This window comes from Suricata suricatta, chromosome 5 (genome assembly GCF_006229205.1).
Source record: "Suricata suricatta isolate VVHF042 chromosome 5, meerkat_22Aug2017_6uvM2_HiC, whole genome shotgun sequence".
In the NCBI taxonomy this organism is placed as follows: domain Eukaryota; kingdom Metazoa; phylum Chordata; class Mammalia; order Carnivora; family Herpestidae; genus Suricata; species Suricata suricatta.
In genome coordinates, this window is record NC_043704.1 from 91,223,586 (window position 1) to 91,245,618 (window position 22,033).

Below are 22,033 nucleotides of genomic sequence, written 5' to 3' on the forward strand. Positions count from 1 at the left end.
ACTCATTATGACTTATTAAACTGTGTCCCAGTGACATCAAAATAATGAAAATGCCTGTAAGGTGTTCCTGTTCTATTTATCTACATATTTTAACTAGAAACAGGAGGAATAATAAATGATAACAAAGAACAATTTATCCCCCAGGGATTGAATAGTCCCTTGACCTATTATACTACACAATCATTAATTTTAATTGCTTCAGATTTGTAACCTACATGAATAAAATTAAATCTATTCCAACAGGTGAGAAAAATAGACTAAGATTGCTATAATCAGAAATAACTTCCAGGCTATTTCTTAACAAATAAGCACAAGTATTGGTGTATTATTTGGCTTAAGGATCTAAGATAAATATTTGGGTTCTTATAACAAACAGAGTTTTAGATGATATTCATGCCATTAATAAAGTCATGTCTTTCTGCAGCTATGAAAATGAAAGAATATATTAAAAACTAACACAACAAACTCTGAGAGTGTGTTAAAGCTACACATTTACTGTTCAGCATAAAAATCACCCAGTATCTGTTTCTGGACAAATTCATCATCATATTTTAAAAAGATAAATCTATGTCTTTAAAAAAGTTTTTAAAAGTTTATTCAAAAGAGAGAATAAAAAGAGAGAATTGAGAGAGAGAGAGAGAGAGAGAGAGACAGAATGTCAGTAGGGGAGGGGCAAAGAGAGGGAGACATAGAATCTACAGCAGGCTTCAGGCTCTGAGCTGTCATAACAGAGCCCAATGTGGGGCTTGAACCCACAAACCATGAGATCATGACCTCAGCCAAAGTCAGACACGTTAGCCAAATGAGCCACCCAGGTGCCCCCCAAAAAAGATAAACCTATTTTACTTATGAAAATACTTTTTACATGAGACATTAATGTTTGAATTTTTTGGTAGTTAGACCATAAACATGTATTTTATTCTTGAATCACTTAAAAAAAAAAAAAGAGCCACTAGTGCATTGGTTGAATTAGAAATGTCTTAGCCATGAGGGGGTGCCCACAGCCTAAGCTGCGCAGGGTGGTACAGGAAAAGCTTTCTCTACTTCCTGTCTCTATACCTCTGCCCTGAGGTCCTACGCACAGCTTCAAGGCCAGAGTCATGACTATCCAGCACAATGTTTTTCCATCTGAGTTCTGACACATTACTCTGTCATAAACATTTTAATGGGTCACCACCAGATTTTTAAAAAATTAGAGAAAAATAACTTAAAAGACTAGAGTTTCTGTGATAATAAAAAGTAAATATGGTTTCACAACATTTATATATTTTGTATTTTTAGATATGTATTATATAGGTCTATTATGAGTAGTATGCAAACATATATACATATAAATGCATATGCATATGTATAAACATAATATATAAACAAACATGAATATACATATGTATATATTGTGTGTGTGTGTGTGTGTGTGTGTGTGTGTGTGTGTGTGTGTGTTCTGGGAAATGATAAATTTATTCCGTGCTATAAGTTGTTGGCAAAAAGTCAAAAATATTTGAAAGTCACCATTCAAGTGAGAGCAGCTGCTGATAGCCAGGCAAGAAAAAGTATACAGGCAGACTGTAGGACAGAGTTTCTTTAAGTGTGATTCTCAGACTCTTGTATTAGAATTACTAGGGCCTAGGCTCCACTGAAAACCTACTGATCAAGTACCTTTGGTGTTGAGCCTTGTTCATGCAAAATTGGTTCTCCATGTCACTCCTCTGTGTCCCGATATTTTTGGTTTATCATACTAGAGACCATCTCCATACTGAGACGGGGTGTCTAGAGCTTTGAATATGTACAAAGGAATTATTTCTTTTCTACTTTCTACTCCATTCTAGATCTATGATATCCAATACAGTAGCCACTGGCTATATATGGCTACTTAAATTTATATTTAAATTAATTAAAATGTAGTAAAATTAAGGCATCATTTCCCAGGTTACACTAATCACATACCAAGTGCTCAAGACACATGTGGCTAGTGGCTACTTTATTGGGTAGTGAAGATATGGAATATTTTTATCATCTCAGAAAGCTCGATTGGACAGCCTTGCTCTAGAGGTTTACAATGAATTATGGAATTTGGTACACTATGTTTTGACATTAAATACATTTATAGAATCTAAGATATTGAATCACATACAATTTCTAAAATGTATATAAGCCACAAGGACAATATATTTTTATTGATTTTAAAATATTTTCTGTTAGATTATATCAATTATCAAGATTTTTTTAACATTTCAAGATTCAACATGTGAGCAAGGAACAGATAGACAGATAGAGCATGGAGGATTTTTTTAAAAAGCTTTATACTTTCTGCTCAATTTTGCTATGAACCTAAAACTACTCTTAAAAATCAAGTCTATTAAAAAGGAATATATGCTTTCTCTATGCCCTTTACAGGGTAAGAAATTCCCCCTACACCAAGGAGGGCTATGCCGGGCTTTAGGGGTACAATGGTAACTCAGCTGACCCAAAATTGGGTCAGTTACAAGACAGAGGGGGAAATGTAAGGACGCAGGTTTGAGATGATACAAGGGCACACATTGCCCAAGGCAATAGGGACCACCCTTGTAATACCCTTAACATTCCTAAGGGAAGGCTAGTTACACCCTATGTGAGGGTCCTGGGTCCTGGGTCTACTCTGTGATTGGTTAACACTCCAAATGTTGTAATTGGATAAACCTGCTGTCAGTATTGTATAATAATAACTGGATCACTGTAAAAAAATGATATTGTTAGAAGAAAATTAAATAAAGTAAAATAAAATGTTAGTCTAAAGTAAAAAAAATAAAACTCTACAAAATTCCTTTTTAAAAAAAAATATATGCTTAGAAAAATGTTTTTCAATATTTACTTTTTTGTTTTGGAGAGAGAGAGCAAGAGAGAGAGCATGCACAAGCACAAGTTGGGGAGGGGAAGAGGGAGAGAGAGAGAGAGAGAGAGAGAGAGAGGGAGACACAGAATCTGAGGCAGGCTACAGGCTCTGAGCTGTCAGTGTGGAGCCTGATGTAAGGCTCTAACTCATGAACTGTGAGATCACAATCTGAGCTGAAGTTAGATACTTCACTGATGGAGCCACCCAGGCACCCCAGAAAACATATTTTAATAAAATAAAACAAACTCAAAAAGCATTCTTTATATTCTAATATCATATACCAGTTTTAATAAAAATATAATTAATATATTTTATTAGAATACAATATTTAAGAATATTCATAACTATACACAGATTTCATATCAAACAGCTGTGAGTTGTTTACTAATTTTCCCTTTAAATTATTATCTCAAGAAGCCACACACTGCTTGAACTGCTATTATAATCAAGTTGCCAATACAGTAAACAACTTTCATGATACTAGCTGCATCAAATAATATTCAAAATAGATTAAGACCCTCTGAAAAGTAAAACTTCAAGGCAATGGAACACTGTAAACTGAAATTGTTACGTAAGTCATAAAAATTTACATACTCATTTGTAAAACTTTTCAAGACAGTTGCAATCTTAAGTATGTTTGTATCAAACAAAATGTATTCTTTATAAACGTATTGTTGACCTATTCCTTTTAACATGTGTTCACTCATTATAAAAAAGTGAAGACAATAATCAATAAGTAGAGTATAGATGAGGGAGAAAGGTAATATAAGCAGTAAGTCCATGGAGAAAATTGTTAGGTTGCTTAGCACCCTAAAAACTCAGAAATAAAGGAAGTCTCATTTTCAAGTATAACTATGTAATCATCCAATGGAGTTTGGTGTGGCTCATTGTTGCTGGCCTATTTAACAGCCATTTTTACTTCTTGCTTGTTAAGCGTCCCCCACTCTCAGCCTGGGCAATATGCCCAGCCACTGAGAATGGATCATGATTATTCTAAACCAGTTATGCCAATCCAACTTTTCTATGCCAGTAATTTGTCTAGAATTGAGCTGGTGATCCTGATCTTCCCAAAGAGAAGAAAAGTGTGTGGGGTAGCTTGGACGAGGTGGGGTGCTAGAATGGTTCTGATATGACAAGCGCTCTGAGATGAAAGAGCCTTGTTGCCCCTTCCCTCCCTTCCTGGTTTGTGTGATGCTGTACAAGGACTTGTAGCTGTGAGGGTCATGAGATGCAAAACCAAAACACTGAGCCTGGAGGAAAGGAAGGGTGGGAGAGGAAAGTCTCCGATGAATTAGTTGAATGGCTTGGCTTGTTACACTTGCCCCAAGACTACAAATTCTCAGTCTTCTTAAACGTCTTTACAGTTTGCGCTAAGGTGAATGGAATTTTTGGTTACTTTTGGTTAACCATATTCTAAACATTACAGTGGGTGAGAGTAATTTATGCAAAGTAATATTAAAATTACAAAAGACTCCTAAATTAGACTATACCTTGACTCAATGCATCAATCTAATTTTAAAAAAAGATGTGTCAATCATAAAGGAGGCTGGTCAGCCATGGAGATAGAGAAAAAGAAACAGAGAAAAATATTAACCCTAACTCCTTATTCAAGTACTTCCCATGGGAGAGAGAATTTTGGCAATAGACTTGAAGTATTATGATCCTGTTGTCAAAGTTATGTCTATAGTGGACAGGGGTTTTTCAAGCTTTCTCAGCTGAAGATTGTTTCTTAAGAAAAACAGACTCAAATGGTCAGATTTCATTTTTTCTCATTGCCATGTAGTATTCTATTGTACATATATATAACACATCTTCTTGATGCATTCATCAATTGATGGACATTTAGGCTCTTTCCATGATTTGGCTATTGTTGACAGTGCTGCTATGAACATTGGGGTACATGTGCTCCTATGCATCAGCATTTCTGTATCCTTTGGGTAGATTCCCAGCAGTGCTATTGCTGGGTCATAGGGGAGTTCCACTGATAGTTTTTTGAGGAACCTCCACACTGTTTTCCAGAGTGGCTGTATCAGTTTACATTCCCACCAATAGTGTAGGAGGGTGCCCGTTTCTCCAAATCCTCACCAGCATCTATAGTCACTTGATTTGTTCATTTGTAGCAAAATGGATGGACCTAGAGGGAGTCATGCTAAGTGAACTAAGTCAGGCAGAGAAAGACAGATTCCATATGTTGTCACTCATAGGTCTAACAGGAGAAACCTAACAGGAGACCATGGGAATGGGAGAGGGGGAGAAAAGAGTTGGGGAGAGGGAGTGAGGCAAATCATGAGAGACCTTTGAATGCTGAGCACAAACTAAGGGTTGAAGAGGGAGGGGGGAATGGGAAGGGAGGTGATGGGCATAGAGAGGGGCACTTGTGGGGAAGAGCCCTGGGTGTTATATGGAAACCAACTTGGTAATAAACTATATTAAAAAAAAAGAAAAGAAAAGAAAAATGGACTCAGACTTTTGAGTGCAGCGTGTGACTTCCCATGTAGATTTGCCTAGAGGTAAGGAATGTGTAAGTCACACTGATGCTGTTACAGCAGTCAATGTGACTGTTGGGTTCTCATTCTAGGATACACACGGCCTGATACCCCATGCCCTGTAGGCCTCATTAATAAGTAACACTCTGGGAAAGATGTGATGGATGAAGTTAGCTGAATCCAAGCCTGGTGACTTCACCAAATAAAGTATCACTTTATGAAGATATTTGCCAATCAGCTGGCTAGTCTCTCCTGCCTTATCTTGCCTTCAGCATTTTCAGTGAGAATAGCAAAAGTGGATTGAGCAGTAGAGATGGAACCAGAGACAAAGGTTGAGAGGTGATGAAGTGAGATGGTGAGGGCTGTGGGTGAAAATGTCGGGGAGGTGAATAAGATGCTTAGAAGAGAGCAATGGCACTGAAGGACAAGAAAAAGAAAAGAGGATGTTAACGTAGGAAGGAAGTCAAATAGGGTTGAACAGTTAAATTAGAAAGTTAAGAGATAAAACATTATTTAGGGATTAATAAATTTTCAAAACAGAACTATTGGTATATGGCCTTCAGAAAATTTGAGCAGGGAAGAAGGTAGAGAAGACAAGGTTAACTTCTGCCTGAATCCTGTGTTTCCAGAAAGGATTAATAATTACTAATTAATATTAGTTTCCTTGGAAGTTGTGATAGGTAGACTTGTACTAAGAAGGTAAAGTGTTTCCGCCTCAGTTCTTCTAGTTAAAGTCAAAGTGACCTGCTTCTTTTCTTCATCTCTCCAAGAATTGGCTGAAAATAGTGGCTATGAAAAGCCCCACCAAGAGTCTATGAGACTACATTTCAAAAGTGGGCCTATTCAGTAATTGGGTATCTTTTTACTTGAGGTGGTAGAAAAAAAGTGAGCTTTCCCAAAATGAGGCTGTACATCTTTACCGTTGCTCTAGTCACATTACCTGAGTAGAAACTGCTAACTTTAATAGAATGAAAATATACTTTAAATCACTGACATTGATAAGGAAAGGAATTTGGGATATTTGACAGTAAAGCCATGGCTAATTGACAATCTCATTAATTCTCAAAGCAAGTGAGAATTAGGAAGTAAGGCATTCCTTTACTGATAAAACCAAAAATAATTATTAAGTCATTGCTAAGTCCAACTGAATCACAGTATGGCATATTTTCAATGCAACAATATAATTATAACTACAGGCCAGAACTGGGTCTGTACATTGTCCTTTGCACAGTGTCAGGAGGAGAAGGTACTGAATAATTGTTTTATTGGTGAAAATAAAGGTAAAGGTGATGATTGATGGTAGTGTTGTAGATGAAATTATTCTACTAAAGTACGCTGGATTAACATATATGGAAAGGACCGGTAAACAGAGAAACAAAACATAGAAGTCATGTCAACTTTTATAGATTTCTGGATTCATGCTTTGGTATTTTTCATATGATAATTCTTTCCATATTTTTGTCAACCCTCTTATATTGAGATTAGTGCTAAATAGAAACCAAGCGAGGGCACTAAGTTCCCTTTTCCAACTGCAAAATACAAATGGTGACCTCATTTTCCCAATTGCGGCATTCTCACAGTTGATTCCCTCCAATTTGGATTTCTTCATTCAATGACAGGGCCAAAGTCAATTTGAAATAACATCTGAACTAATTAGTGACAAGAGCAATTTGACTCTTTCCTTTGTTACAAGTGCCATGTTAAAGCTCTGATCTTTCTCTGTTAGACTGAAGAGGTAGGAATTGCATTAGACCAATCCCCAAAGAACATTGGCAGTGGTAGCAGTAATTTCAGGAAGATTTGCTTCAATTTTCTGTATTACCTGTTTCTAACATCCACTTTCAAAATCTAGGCAGTTTTGCCCAAAATGTTGTTTGCTCAACCTTATGGCGCTATAAAAAGTGGGTTTCAAAGTAATTCCATTGCCTTTTATCTTTCCAAATATTTGTAATTTCTTCCAATCTTTGCCTATTTTGACTGAAGCAAAATACACTAGAACAGTAAAGGAAGGCTTTACCAAAATGTCATTAAGGGATCTACTCCAAGACTTGAGCTATGCCAGCAGTTCTAAAGCACAAGAACTAAAGTAAGTGATCTGAGGAAGATTGTTCACTGAGAGGCTCTGTCATGACCCAGGACCACTCAGACATTTGGTATTCTGAAGGGAGGAATTTGTCCTGCAATTGGAAGAGTATCCACATAGGGCCAAGAGATCTGATTTCAACAGGTAATTCCTTTATTACTTTGCTAGGGCTATTGAAACAAAGTACCACACACTGAGTGGGCTGAAGAAGAGAAATTTATTGCTTCACATGTTTGGGGGCTATTAGGTCTGAAATCAAAGTGTTGGCACAGTTGGTTCCTTCTGAGGGACTGTGAGAGCAGCACCTATTCCAGAACTCTCCTAGCTTTAAATGCCCAACTTATCTCCATATACCTTCACATCACCTCTTCTCTGTGCATGTGTCCTAATTTCTCCTTTTTATAAGGACACCAAGTGTATTAGGTTAGCCTAATTTGTTATTTAGCTCATTAGCATTAGCATTAGAGTTTTGCAGAACCAAGTATGGGTTACTAATGTGGTCTCATTCCCTTGTTTTACATATGCAGAAACAAGGAACTCTGAGACAAAGTCCAAAAGAGAGAAGCCCTAAAGTCTAAAATCTCTGGTTATTTGGCTGAATAAAGATACATAATAAGTAAGCAGAGCCAGGACACAAAGCCAAGGTCTTGACCCCAGCCAATGAACTTCTACACTGCCACAGGGCTTCTTCATATACCTGAGTACTCTTGGGGGTTTCAGTTATACTTGATTTGCCTCTGAGAAGATTTGCTTATACAGAAGAACTGGGATCATCACATTGTTTTGTTTTTAATTGAGAAACATCCTAGTCCTAAGACATCTCTAGTCCCATGGTGTCAAATCTTAAATCTGTGACAGTAACCTGGAGAGCTTGTTAAAGAATTCAGTCATTTATTTTACAAGTATTTGTTGGAGCACCTTCTGCAAATATAGCAGTGAACAAAGCAGAGAAACAGTCCTGTACTAGTGGCATTTCAATTTTAGCAGAAACAGATGCTGAATGTTAAAAATAAGTAAGGAAATAAATAATATGTGACACTGCTAAATACTTTGACACATATAAAGCATACTAATGACTAGAAAAGTCTGTGAGGGTGGTGGCTTACTTTGGATAGTCATTGAACTCGGCTCTGTGGAGGTGAAAGTTAAACTGGTTGGACTACAGCTTGAATGAAGCAAAGGAACCATTAATGGAAACTGGAAAATGAGAGACTCAGGCAGAAGAAGAGCTGTGCATGGCCTCCAGTGGAGACATACTTGCCATGAGTCAGAGACTAAAAGAAGCTAGAGCATAAGGACCAAGGGGTAGGGAAAGAAATGGGCATTGAGATCAGATTCCTAGAATCCAGCAAGGATTTCAATTTCTTAGGTCTGAGATAGACTCAGAGATCTGCCTTTAAAACAAATACCCAAGTGTTTCGGATTCAGGAGGTCCATGTAAAGAACTTCATGAAATTTTGTACTAATCCTTTGGACATACACTGGACTAAAAACCGAAACACAGAAACATTTGTGAGTAGAGAGGGACCTCTACTCTCCACTCAAAGCCTTATGTTAAGGGCAACCTAGAACAAATCAACTGATTTAGGAAAACTTAAAGAAAGGGCGCTCTGTAGTCATGCTTTAAATAAAGTAACTGTCTAGTTAGTGTAGTGCATGCCTATTGGCAGTGCATCCTGTCATGCCCCCATAAGACCAAACACAGGTGTCCCTCCTACTTTGTGAAAGTTCAAATTATGTCACTTTGCTTTCATACAAAACCTACTTTGGAACCTGTTTCAACTAAAAAAGAATTTCCAAAGAATTTATGCTTTTATAGAGAAAAGCCAAAAATAAAAATAGTGTTTGATATTTGTTTTGCAGAGAGCCATTACAGAGGAAGTGTTCAGAGAGAGTGGTGCCTCCCAGCTCTTTCCCGAGGTACTACACTCAGTGTCAAGTTACGGTAGCTTTGAATCATGACTATGAGCATCTGTGCTTTATCTCAATTTATTTTGTGCATCGATTAGCAAGATGTGTCCTGAAGTTATCAGAAAAGCCTGAGAGATTCGTTTTGGGTTTAGGAATGCTAAAAAAATTTTCCATATAAATTAATGGTAATTGCTTCCTTGCTTTATGCTGTTTTGGTTTATGAAAGTTTTCATAGGAATGCTCTACTTTCAGATAGCAGGGGAAATCTCTCTTATGACCTAAAGGTCATACTTGTCCTTCAGATATGAAGGGGAAATAAAAGAAAATTGACAATTCTTATGGAAGACATGCTAAGACACTTATCCAAAATAATAAAGAAAAAAACCAGAGGAAATCAATTATATATGCTTTTAAACTTAGTTATTCTGTATTTGGTTTCTTTTTTCTTTTTCTTCAGAAAGAGCAAGGGTAATAGAAACAAAACTGTTTTTACGAGGAAAAAACGTAAAACTCCAATAGTTTCTCTATCGTTCTAACTCTATCTAGGATTTCTAGATGACTGTCCACAATGACTCATTCGGCTAGGGATCAAAACCTTTTTTAAGATGAGTGCCATCATGCTGCCATACGACAAAGAGAAGTTTGGTGGTGTCAAGGAAATGCAAAGCATGATCCAAAATTTGGAATACATTTTTTAAAGTAAACTGCAATCAAACTCAACTTCAAAAAGAGAGCCTTATATTTATGAGATACTTAAATGTTCTAGGTACCTGTCAGCACTGTTTTCACTAAAACTCACAGCAGCGCTAGAGATGAAAACTGGATCAACCTTACCAATATGACAGGTAGCAGTTTGACTCAGAAATTGATACAGTGTATGTCTGGCTGTGACCATCAATCATTTCATTCACTGCTTATCATTCCTAAACTTTCTTATTCTCTAGAATGATCAATAATCCTTCATCTGATAGAATTAACTTCCCTTACTCTAAATTTATTATCTATGACGTCTCTGGCTCTTTACCTGTGGTTCCTTCTTAGATCTATGGATCAAGCATTTAAAGATACATGGTAGAGTCAGAATGATAGAGAGGCTACTGGATTTCTATTGTTTCTCCTAAAAGCATTTTTTTCCTATTAGCATATTCTTTCTCCTTCAAAAAACTATACATGTAATAATTAAATATAAATATATAATCATTCAACTCATTATTTCAGATATGACTTCTTAGTATGTTTCTCAGACAAATTATCTATTTTCTTTTAATCTTCAGAAAACTGGGTAGCTCTTGGCCTTTCATTTATAGCAAACCAAAGAATGACATACATGAATGGTTAAAATACAACTAATAGTTAGGGAGCTAAGCTCTAGTCCTAGTTATTTTACCTCATATTCATATGATTATAGAACATGCCATTTATATCTTGTAGTCTTAGTTTTCCCATCCCATCCATAAATTAAAAACATTAATATCTGTTCTCTATCCTTCATATGTTCAAGGTAAATATCAAAACAAAAAAATGTAATGCGAGTGTGAAAGTGTTTCAAAGATCACATATGTGGTACAAAGTGTCAGCTCTTAAAATCATTTTACTTGGGACACCTGGGTGGCTCAGTCAGTGGAGCATCCGACTCCAGCTCAGGTCATGATCTCATGGTTTGTGAGTCCAAGCCACACATTGGGCTCTGTGCTGACAGCTCAGAGCCTGAAGCCTGCTTCAGATTCTTTCTCCCTCTTTCTCTGTCCCTCCTGTGCTCATGCTCTGTCTCTATTTTTCTCAATAATAAGTAAACATTAAAAAATTGTTAGATCATTTTACTTAAAGCAAAAATAAAGCAGTATGGCATTTAATTGATTTCTGTATCATGACACTCATATGTGTCTGACTTTAGTCAAACATTTATTAGAGAGAAAATGAATACTTGTAAAATGCCTTGAAAATTATAAAATGCTATATAAATATGTGTGTTATTGCTAGAATGTGATTATATGTAAGAAATTATTCTTGGTATCATGATGAACATGAAGAGGTATATAATGCAAAGAGCAGACACTATTACATAGGTATGTTAATTCTAGGTAGAAAAAAAAGACAAACCCAAGAATGTGAAAATAAATAGCACACCAAACCATGATCTCATAAAACAATATAAGAAACTGAAGACATTATTTAGCCAATACCATTGAACAACAAATGTAATCCATTCAATGAAATGAGATTCTTGCTTTAATATAATATAGAAAGAATTGGAAAAATATGGCATATCAGTGATACCTGTAAGCAACGACCTAAATTCTTTAGCAGTTTGAGATAAAACAACTTCATATGGAAATATATTCGGTCAGCATTCCCACTAAAGATTTTACCATTCTACATTTTTATTCCTGCCACAAAACCATCCAAACACTATCAACTAAAATTCTTGGTAAATCTACAACAGAATGATAAAAGTAAAATAAACAAAAAGAAAATCAGTTATTCTAACTTGCTTGGTTGATAATCTAAGTCACTGAGTAGGCAAGCCGTTAAACACAATACTTAAATACTGGATATTTAATCCTCAACTATTATACTATAGTTTTTTTTACCCCTGGATGAGGAAATTCTGAGGCTTAAGTCTTCAGGAGGACAAGGAGAGATTCAGATCTGGGCTTCATTTCAAGTTTTACATGACTATAATCCCTAGAGCCTCAGATAATAATATGTTCTTTAATATAGGCTGTAAGTAGAAATTTGATGTAAGTATTTAATTAAATATTTTATGTAGAGTTGCATATAACAAACCTAACTGTACTATAATAATTGGCAAAATGTGGACTAGAAAGAATATGTGGATCAAAGTATAAGTTCTCCAAAAAAAAACCCCTCAAATAAGTTGATAAGGAATAATTGATTTCTTCAAAATATAAATGGGACAATAATAGTATGCAAATGTTGGGGAAATAGTCACACTAATATGAAATAACTCCCATCCCAAGCAAGCAAATTAAGGCAGAGGTGCCATTTTACATATAATTAATAAAAAAAATTTATACTTGATGTTGGCAAAGATGAAATGAGCCTGGACCAGTATGGAATTTATTCAACCTTTTTTTCTGAAAACATATCAGAATTTGCTTGAATGTCTTTATCTTTTGATCTAGTAATCTCACTCGTAGGTACATATCCTAGGGAAACAATCCAACAAGAATGAACTATATTCCCAAAGATGTTCATTAAGGTATAATGAGGAAAAAATAGAAATAAACTAAATGTCAAACAAAAGGGGAATAGCTGAGTAAATTATAATGCATCAACCCAGTGGCATTTTGTACAGTTATTAAAAATGATAAATATGAAGACTACATAGCAACATGGAATACTTTTATGATATAATGGAAAGTAAAATAAGATATCACACTTTTGATTGAATAATAGAAAATAAGAATTAAAGGTAAAAATAACTTGAAGGAAACTTAAAAATAGGAATGCATGTTCTAAAATACTGTTTTCTTGTTTAAAAGATATTTGAAATGAGGGGTTTATATGTTAATCCTTTTTAATAATTTCTTCAAATTCATTTTTCAGTAATTTAAAGTTGGCCAAGAAGCATTACCGGTGGTACAACTCACTGTATTTGTATTGAGTAGGTGTGTTTGGATGAGGGGCAACACTACTTTTAATCCCTGGGTCATTAAGACACCATGGCTCAACCCAGAAGATGGGTTGGAAGTAAATTTATGCTACTGCTGCTACCTGAGAGCTGAAGATCAACTGCAGAGGTGCAAATATGATAGTCATTTAGATGTCCAAAGGGAAATCTCACTTCAATTCATTGAACACACTTGAGTATTCTTATTCAAAAATATTTGGTATGCTTGAAATGAGGAAAGAAAGGAGTGTGCTGGGTCCTCATAATCTAGACTCATCTTGACAGAGACATAAGCAGTCAAAGAAAGGAAATGGTGAAAGGACTAGAATAGGGACATAAAAAAGTACCATGTTTGTGTAAGAGGATAACATGTTCCTCCAGTAATCTTGGGAAGATTTCCAGTCCTGTGCTTATCTTGAAAAATTCTGCATTTCATATAAGACTTAGCATGAATTACGCTATAACAGAATACCTTTTAAATATTGGTGCTCAGTTACACTAACCACTGCTGTTGTTTGTCTCATTGGGGTCTTCATATCATTGGTACTTTTTACTTCTTACTCTTTATCTTCACAACTGTATTCAATCTGGATTCTATGAGCCATCATTTTAATAGACTCTAATGTTTAATAATCCTCTGACCTTGTACTTGGTACTTGCCTTGTCAAATCTGTACTTGAACCTCATCCCTTACCATAGGTTGATATCCCTTTTATTTTATATACCTTTAATTTCTTCCTCCCTATTGGATTATTCCTATCTACATTTAACATGCCTAGGTGTCTCTCTAATCAAACACAATAACATCTCTGATCTCTCTTTCTCCTTTAGCTACTGCTTTACCTCTTTCTCTATACAATTAATTCTTCTGGAAAAGTTATCAACATTTATAGTCTAACATCCTTTCTCAGTTCTTATTTCCCCATTTACTTTTAAATTCACTCCAATCTAACTTAATCCTCCCCTCTCCACCTGCCTTTTCCCCTAGTGTATTAGTGAAAGAGTTCCTGATACCACCAGGGTATTTCATTGCTAATTAAAATGGTTGCTTTTGGTTTTCATTTTACTCATTTTCATTTTACTTGATTATTGGGAGTATTTGCAAAGTTGATCATTTCCTTTTTATTGAACTTTTCTTTTCCTTTGGCTTTTGTGACACCATATTCTTTTGATATTTCTTCTTCCTAACTAATACTTTTTGTTCTTATTTGATGGTTCTTTTATCTGCACATAATCCTTAAATTCTACCATTCCAGATTGCTAGGTGCTACGCACTCTTCCGTTTCTTTCTGTCTTTATAGGTAATTGCATGCATTTTCATGACCTTACGTAGCACCTTCTTTTAATTTTAACTGCTTGTACAACATCTGCACTCGGATGCCTCACATATTTCTCAAACTCCACATGCTTATAACTAAACTAAAAATTTCCTTCCCAATCTATTCTTCTTTTGTATTATTCATCTTAATAATGCCAGCATATGATCAGTTGCACAGCTGGAAGCTGGGATCCATCTGCAATATTCCTTTACCACTCATCCTTCCACCCAATCAATCAAGGATGAAGATAAAACCAAAGTCAAAGAAGGCAGGAGGAGACATGTGGTTCTTAGTGACATTGTCTGATCAAGGCTTACATACAGCCCAATCAGTACCAGACATTATAATTACCAGAGTCAATAAATACCACTTCTTCATTACTTGACTTTTAATCCCTTGCTTAGTCTATTACAAACATTGATATTGTTGGTATTTCCTCTTCCCCTGCTTCAAGACAATTCTCACTTTGTTTTCCTCTTTTTTTTTCTTTTCTTCTTTCTACTCTTTTGGCATGCTCATTCTCCAAGCCACAAGGTGTTGTTGACATTCCACTAAGATTGCTTCTTAGCTGTATCTCCTTTTTTGCACTTGGTATTTTCCTCCTATGTGATCTCATCTATTCTCACAGATTCAATTATCATCCAGTCACAACTACTTCATACAATTACATCTCTAAGCAATAACACTCTTCTGAGTTTCATATTTATATAACCAACTGCTTACTTTATATTGCCCATCAGTATTTCAAAGACATCTCCAACTCAACATGACCAAAATTGATATGCATGATTTTCTTTTCCTCACTTTCCCAGAGTCTGGATTCTGTCTATTGTTTCCAGTGTCAGTGAATAGCACCACTAGTCTTCCAGGAGCACAAACCAGATCACTAAAGTCATCTTTGATACCTTCATCTTCTAATATGAAAAAATTTAATAATTCTTTAAAACTTTGGTAGTAGCCTATTTCATTTATAATTAAGAAACTCCTTACTATGTTGTACATGATCCTGCATGATCCAATCTCCACTCACGCTGTCAACTCAGATAAAGCTCTCTTTTACTCTTTGCACTCTGGTTACAGTATTACACTGCTCTTTTGCCTATCCTTTGCCATGATACCTCCCATCACTGAATCTTTGCACATGTACCACTCCCCTCCTCCATCCCCTACATCCCCATCAGAAAGCATCCTTTCCTTTTTTGTCTAATTACCATCTGGTCATGCTTCAGATCTCAGCTGAAGTGTTATATTCTCAGAAAGGCCTTCCCTGATGTATTTTGCAATGTCATACAACATTGCCAGAGATTCACATAGTTTAGATATCTTTCCATTTTAGTGTTCATCACAGATTTAAATATGTGTATGCGTGCAGGTGGGTGGGTGGGTGTTTAAATGTCTCCCCTTCACCCTGCTTGCCTTGAAAGTCTATAAAGGTGGGAGTTTGACTATATTTTCTCACTGTTATATCTATAGTACCTGGCATAGTACCTGGCACATGGTAGATATCCAATATAAATTTGTTAAATGAAAGAATGCATGAGTGAATGAATTTCTTTGCTGTAGTGCTCAGAAGACTGGGTCTAAATTACTGTGTTTGAACCTGGATACAAATCAGTAAAATGAAAATATATTCACTTAATAGATTATCAAGTGGCTAAAAAATCAAATTATTAGGAGGTTGAAAAAGTATTTATTAAGAAAGATGAAAAGAACTGCCAATGTTTGCTTGAGAAAATGACAATTAAGAAACAAAAGATCATAGATTCCTTAAGGGCACATGTCAGGGAAAGAATCATTGGCTTATAGAATCACATTTTTCAGTGTAGCCTAGAAAAACTACTGAAATTAAGAGGATTAGAGAAATTGTATCATAATGAAGCACACTTATCCATGATAGAGAAACAGTAAAAATAACTAGAATTCATAGCCATTTAAAATAGAAAAAAATACTGCCTGAGAATCAGAAAATCTGTGTTCTAGTTCTGGCTCTACTATTTTCTTTCAGCTTGTCTGTCTCAATCACTTAAATAGGCTGACCATGACTTCTCCCTCAGTATGTTTTCTGTAATAGTTCTAAAATTCCAATTATGTATTTCCAGAAGAGTTTTACATGAAATGAGACTATAAACTACTCAAAGGAAAGATCACATCTTACTCATCCCTTACTCCCTAGGCTCTGCATGAGATATTGTGCCTAGAAGGTGTGCTGTTAGCCCAGTTGTACTGTTTGTTCTATAGTATGTGTTTAACAATATCTTAAGTCAATAAATCCCTTATTAAAATATGTGCAAAATTTTATGTGTAGGTTGGATGTGCATTTTTTTCTGAGGGGAGAAAAGCAAAAGCTGTTATAATATTGTTAAATAAGGGAATAAAACCCCCAAGTGTAGAGTTATTAAATATTTATGTCATATCCATAGTTCTTGTTGTACTCCATGTATGTTACTCAGTTGGGATCACCCTGATTTATCACCATCTACCCCACTTTCTATAGTAAATAGTCACTTAATAAATATTTCTTATGGATTTACCAATAGTATACCAGGAGCTGGGGATACAGCAGTGATAACCAGATTTAGAAACAACAATGAATGAAGTGTATTTACTGTCCTTAGGAGACTTAGTTTCTAGTGGAGGGAAACAGTGAATAAATACCCAAACATAAGAAAATTAATCATAATGACATGAGTACAAAATATCACAAAAAGCAAGATAAAGAATAATGTGATGGACAATGACTGGGGTGGGAGGGAGTTGGTAGAGTGGACAGGGAAGAGCTGAACATTCAGTTTCAGAGAAAAAGGGCACTGGAATAGGATTCATAAGATACTATCTCTACATAATAGCTTCTAGCAGTAGTACAACCTTTAGTAAGTTAAGTATCCTGTCTGAATCTTCATTTTGTCATCTTTCCAAAAATATCCTACATTTATTTTTAATACTTCAAAGAACTACTACATGTTTAGGTTTTTGTATTAGGATATTCACCTTCCTTGGGAATCAGTGACATTACCATATGCAACCAGTATTATCCCATGGTTTACATAGCACCAAAGTGTCACCTTCTCCTGATCAATAATTCCTGTCTTGTCATTCTCTCCCTCCCACAGCCTCTTTCCCCAGCTAACAACTCTTTACTGATTGGAAAGGGAAGGGCAGACAGGAGCAGAGGAGCAAAGAGGGAGGGATTTGGAGGGGATCCCGGGTTCAGCCCCATCCATCAGATATCCATGTAGACTCACTCCTTACTTTCCCTGATCCCCAAATTAATGAGACAAAGACTAGGTTACTCTTACCTCAAGGTATGTAGGAAGAAGCAATAGCTGTATCTAAGGAAAGTGAAAGTGGGTACTCATCTTCAGAAGTGTGTACAATATGATGCTAACCCCGCCCTGGAAATGTGTAAATCCCATTAGCCTATGTTCTTTCTTTTTCTAGAGAAGTGTGAACTTGGGTGACCACTATTTTTTGAGTTCATTGAACCTAATATTAAATATTCAGTATGGGGGCACCTGGGTGGCTCAGTCGGTTAAGTGTCCAACTTCGGCTCAGGTCATGATCTACAGTTTGTGGGTTCGAGCCCCGTATCAAGCTCTGTGCTGACAACTAGCTCAGAGTCTGGAGCCTGTCTTCGGATTCTGTGTCTCCCTCTCTCTCTGACCCTCCCCTGCTCATGCTGTCTCTCTCTCTCTCTCAAAAATAAATAAAACATTAAAAAATTAAAAAAATAAATATTCAGTGTGCCCTGTAAGAAGAGCATTATTGGTTCCTAAATCAAACTAAGAAAGTCTAATATTTATGATTTATGATCTATGGCTTTATTTCCAGTTTCACTCATCCAGGAAGTAAGATGAGACTATAAAACCAAATATGTATACTTTAAGTTGTAAAAGAATACACATGGCCCAAAAGACAGAAAGTAAGGCCCACTCTGTAGAGTACTGTAAAACAAAACACCCTTATCTTTACCACTATTGTAACAGATTCTTCAAACTTATAAGAATTAGGAAGCAATCCTTAGTTTTCTCTGAAGTCCACACAAAAGTAATCAATTCTTTTAAACTGTGCAAGTACTTTACTTGTACCTTTCTTAAAGAATTTTCCACTCCTGTCTACATTGAATCATAGATTTTTAAAACACATTTTAGTTCTTTACCGAGCTCTGATTTCAAAGGTCAGGATTTGTGGCTGTTTCACCTCTTCTCAACAGTGTTTTATTTAGATCCTGGCATGTAGTAAGTGCTTAGTAATTGTTTGTCAGACAAATGCATGAGTCAGTTTGAAGACTCATTTAAATAAAAATACATGTCTTTTATTTAAAAAATATCAATTCAGTATGAAAAGTTTTCAATCTTCCCAAGCAAAGTTGAAAGAAAAACATATACAGTAATTCCTTCCTTTAAAAATTCAATGATCACCAAAACTTTCTTTCAGGAATGAAGTAAATCTTTCATCAAATACCCTCCTAAAACTTTACAATTTTATCTTTCAGCCTCTCTTAATCCTAATCGCACAATAAGGCTTTTATTAATTCTAATTGCTCTTTGATCAGACTTTTGATTATTTACCCTGAGGCCACATTGTAGATTCTAAGTTGTTCTGCACAGTTGTAATTACCATATGTTTTCATTAATCTAATTCTGTTAGCTGGCTATTTACTGAGTGGTCTTAGTGTCAATCAATTATCCTGCCAGCCCAAGCATCAAAACAATTAGAATCGGGTTTAGTTCTCAAGGTGTAGTCATTAGGGTATTTTATTACACATTTCCAGCCTATTAGAGGGTAACCAGAAAAAGACTAATAGGAGATTTTCAAATGCAGTTTTATCACTGCTACTAAGTACAGAACTACCAAGCATTCATCTATGTGGCTAACATTATGATCAAAGGATATGGATCCTGGAAAACATTATTAAACATTTGAAAAATGAAGGCTTGTAGATCTAAGTAAATGGAAAAATAATCAGTGCAAACTGACATTTCCTTTCAAATAAACTGGGAACCAGGTTCTTGTAATTAACACAGAAATTGTCCTTCACCATACACTACATTTGATGGTCTCCTAGCAGTATTTCTCCAAAGAAATACTTAAAACATTGAAAAAAAATCAAAAGACAATTTTGTTCCTCAAAAATTAGTTATCATATAGTTTTTCAAAACTCCTATAAAGTTTGACTATTTTTATATGCATTGTCCTACATGCATTATTTCACTCTTTCCTCCATTCCTTCTTCCATTTCTTTCATCAAGCAGTCCCTGAGCACATGCCTCATGCCTTTAAAGACACTGCACAAAAAGAAAAAAAGACAACACAGATCTTGGACTCAGAATCTTGAGACAAGAGATCAAAGAGCCTGTGCCACTAAAATGGCAGAAATCACAAAGCACAGTTCGGACTAATCAGAACTACCGATTCTTACAGAGATAATTAGCATTTTATTCTATTTTCCTATAACAATAATTATTGACATTTCCCAGCATTTCCAATATACTAGAGACTGCTCTAAAGACTTAAGATGCATTGATTCGTATAGACTTTACAAGAATACTATGAGCTGGTTGTTATTAGATATCTTTATTTGACAGATGAAGAAACAGAGGTGCTGAGTTTGAATAATTTGCAAAAACAGGCATTCAATGAATAAGTGAAGTTCTGTGATGTAAACATAGAGCTTGTGCTTTTAAACCAGCCTCCCCAGTGGTTCTCAAATGCCACAGTGTGCATGAGAATCACCACGCACAGGTGGGTTTCTTAAAACACATATTGTTAACGCATGTATTTGTCCTTGCCATTTCTGAATCAGAAGGTCTGGCTGGGGCCCTAGAATTTGCATTTCTGGCAAGTACCCAGGAGATGCTGTTGCTCCTCATCCACAGATCACACTTTGAGGACCATTGCCTACTATATTCCAAACCCCTCAGTCTCTTCAAGCCTCCTCTCTCCCCACTACCTCACCACTACTCTTAATTCTCAGGAGGAAAACTCCCATTCTCACTTTCCCCCCTGCCCCTTCCAATGAAGTCTAACCATTATCTTCTTTCATTTATCTCTTTCTCTTCTCATTTGTGAGTTTGCTGTTTAACGTCTATTTTCCTACATGTGGACTCTATTACTTACCCTCCCTTGGTACCACATGTAACAAATATCAAAGGAACATGACGTATATAATTAAGACACAACTTTTTCTGTGTACTGTCATGTGCCTTCATGCTTATTCAGTGGAGGGGGTCTCTCCCCTCTCCACAACCCCACCACTATAAGAATCCAAACAGTTCCATGACTTTTCTGGTCATGTGTGGCAGTAGGGAGGGCAGATCACTTTAAATAATAAAAAGAATACCACTAACTAGTAATCCAGTCCTAAATAAAAATAAAAACTCTGAACTCATAGCCAAGTAGAAGCTTTTCCTACTGCAGGCAGGCAGATCTTCTATTATCAAGGAAAGACATATGGGTTTCTTACTCTCTCCTCTCTCACTAGGAAAGGGAAAGTGCAACATTCCTACTTGATTAAAGCTGTTGTAAGATGCTTTATCCTATCTAGTCCTGTTAATATCATGACCTGGGCCAAAGTCTGACACTCAATTTTCTGAGCCACCAGGTGCCCCTGGGGAGTTTTTCAAGTAGAATTCTTTTACAGAATTATTCCCCACTTTCTTGTGCACTTACCCTCCTTAATCAACTTTTCCCTTGTGGTGTGATAACACACTCAAATTAAAGTGAAATAAAACACATCTTTAACCTCCTTTCTCAGCTTCATGCTTCTCCCTCTTTCTCTTTTCAGTCAGATCTCTGTACTCTTCTCCATTTATTCATGTGTCAATCACTCCCCATCCCATTGAAATTTGATTTTAGCTCTTCTCCATCTTTGAGAGTGGCCAGTGATTTTCTAGTTGCTCTTTTTTATGGATATTTTTTCAGCCCTTATCAAAGCTGACTTCCACTGGTAATGTGTAGTATAAATAATTCCCTTCCTGGAATCTTTCTTTGACTATTGTGACCCCACATTCTCCCAGCTCCCTTAATGGTTTCCTCTCTCTCATTCAAAGGTTTCATTTCACCCCCAGACCTTTCCTCAAATATTAGAGCATGTACCCAAGTTTTCACCTTTGAAGCTTCTTGTCTATATCTTCTTCCTGGACAATTTCACTATGCACCACATCATTGCCAATAACTCATAAACCAATTTCCACTAGCTCTTCACTGGCCAGCTCAAATTTAACTTGTCTAAAACACGAAACATACTGTTCATCCCATATTTTCAGTCAGTGCTCCAGTAGCACTCAATTCCTCCATTACCTCTAGTATTCGGTCTTTCATCCCACTTTTTAAAAAAGTAGAAGTTGCAGCTAGCATCAGCAGTAAAAAAGGTCACTTAGGTTCAGAGGCTGCATAATGTGCCCAAATCATAGAACTCTTAGTTGGCAAGGCCAAAATTTGAACCCAGATCTAGATGTGTCCTCTCAGTCACTATGTTATACTGCATTCTCTAATAGCTCTGGAACCTACCCCTTCTATAAATCCTCAAGCTTAATTCATGCCTTATTAGCTTCACATAAAATCCAACTTTCTTTCCATTATAAGCAAAGCCCTTCATCATCTGGCTTTTGCATCCTTTCCTACTTAATCTCTTCCTACCTACCCATAAAACTTCTGGACTCTGTAGCCACGCTGAATGTCTTGCATTTAGATTTGATTCTCATTAAAATGCAGTTCTTTCTATCTCAAGTT

General features: G+C 36.0%; 1 protein-coding gene across 1 annotated transcript in view; it reads right to left on the reverse strand.

Annotated features, from left to right (window-relative positions):
* Positions 1 to 22,033, reverse strand: part of NLGN1 (neuroligin 1) — a 446,380-nt gene that overhangs the window by 262,412 nt on the left and 161,935 nt on the right. The gene's annotated exons all lie outside the window — the stretch shown is intronic.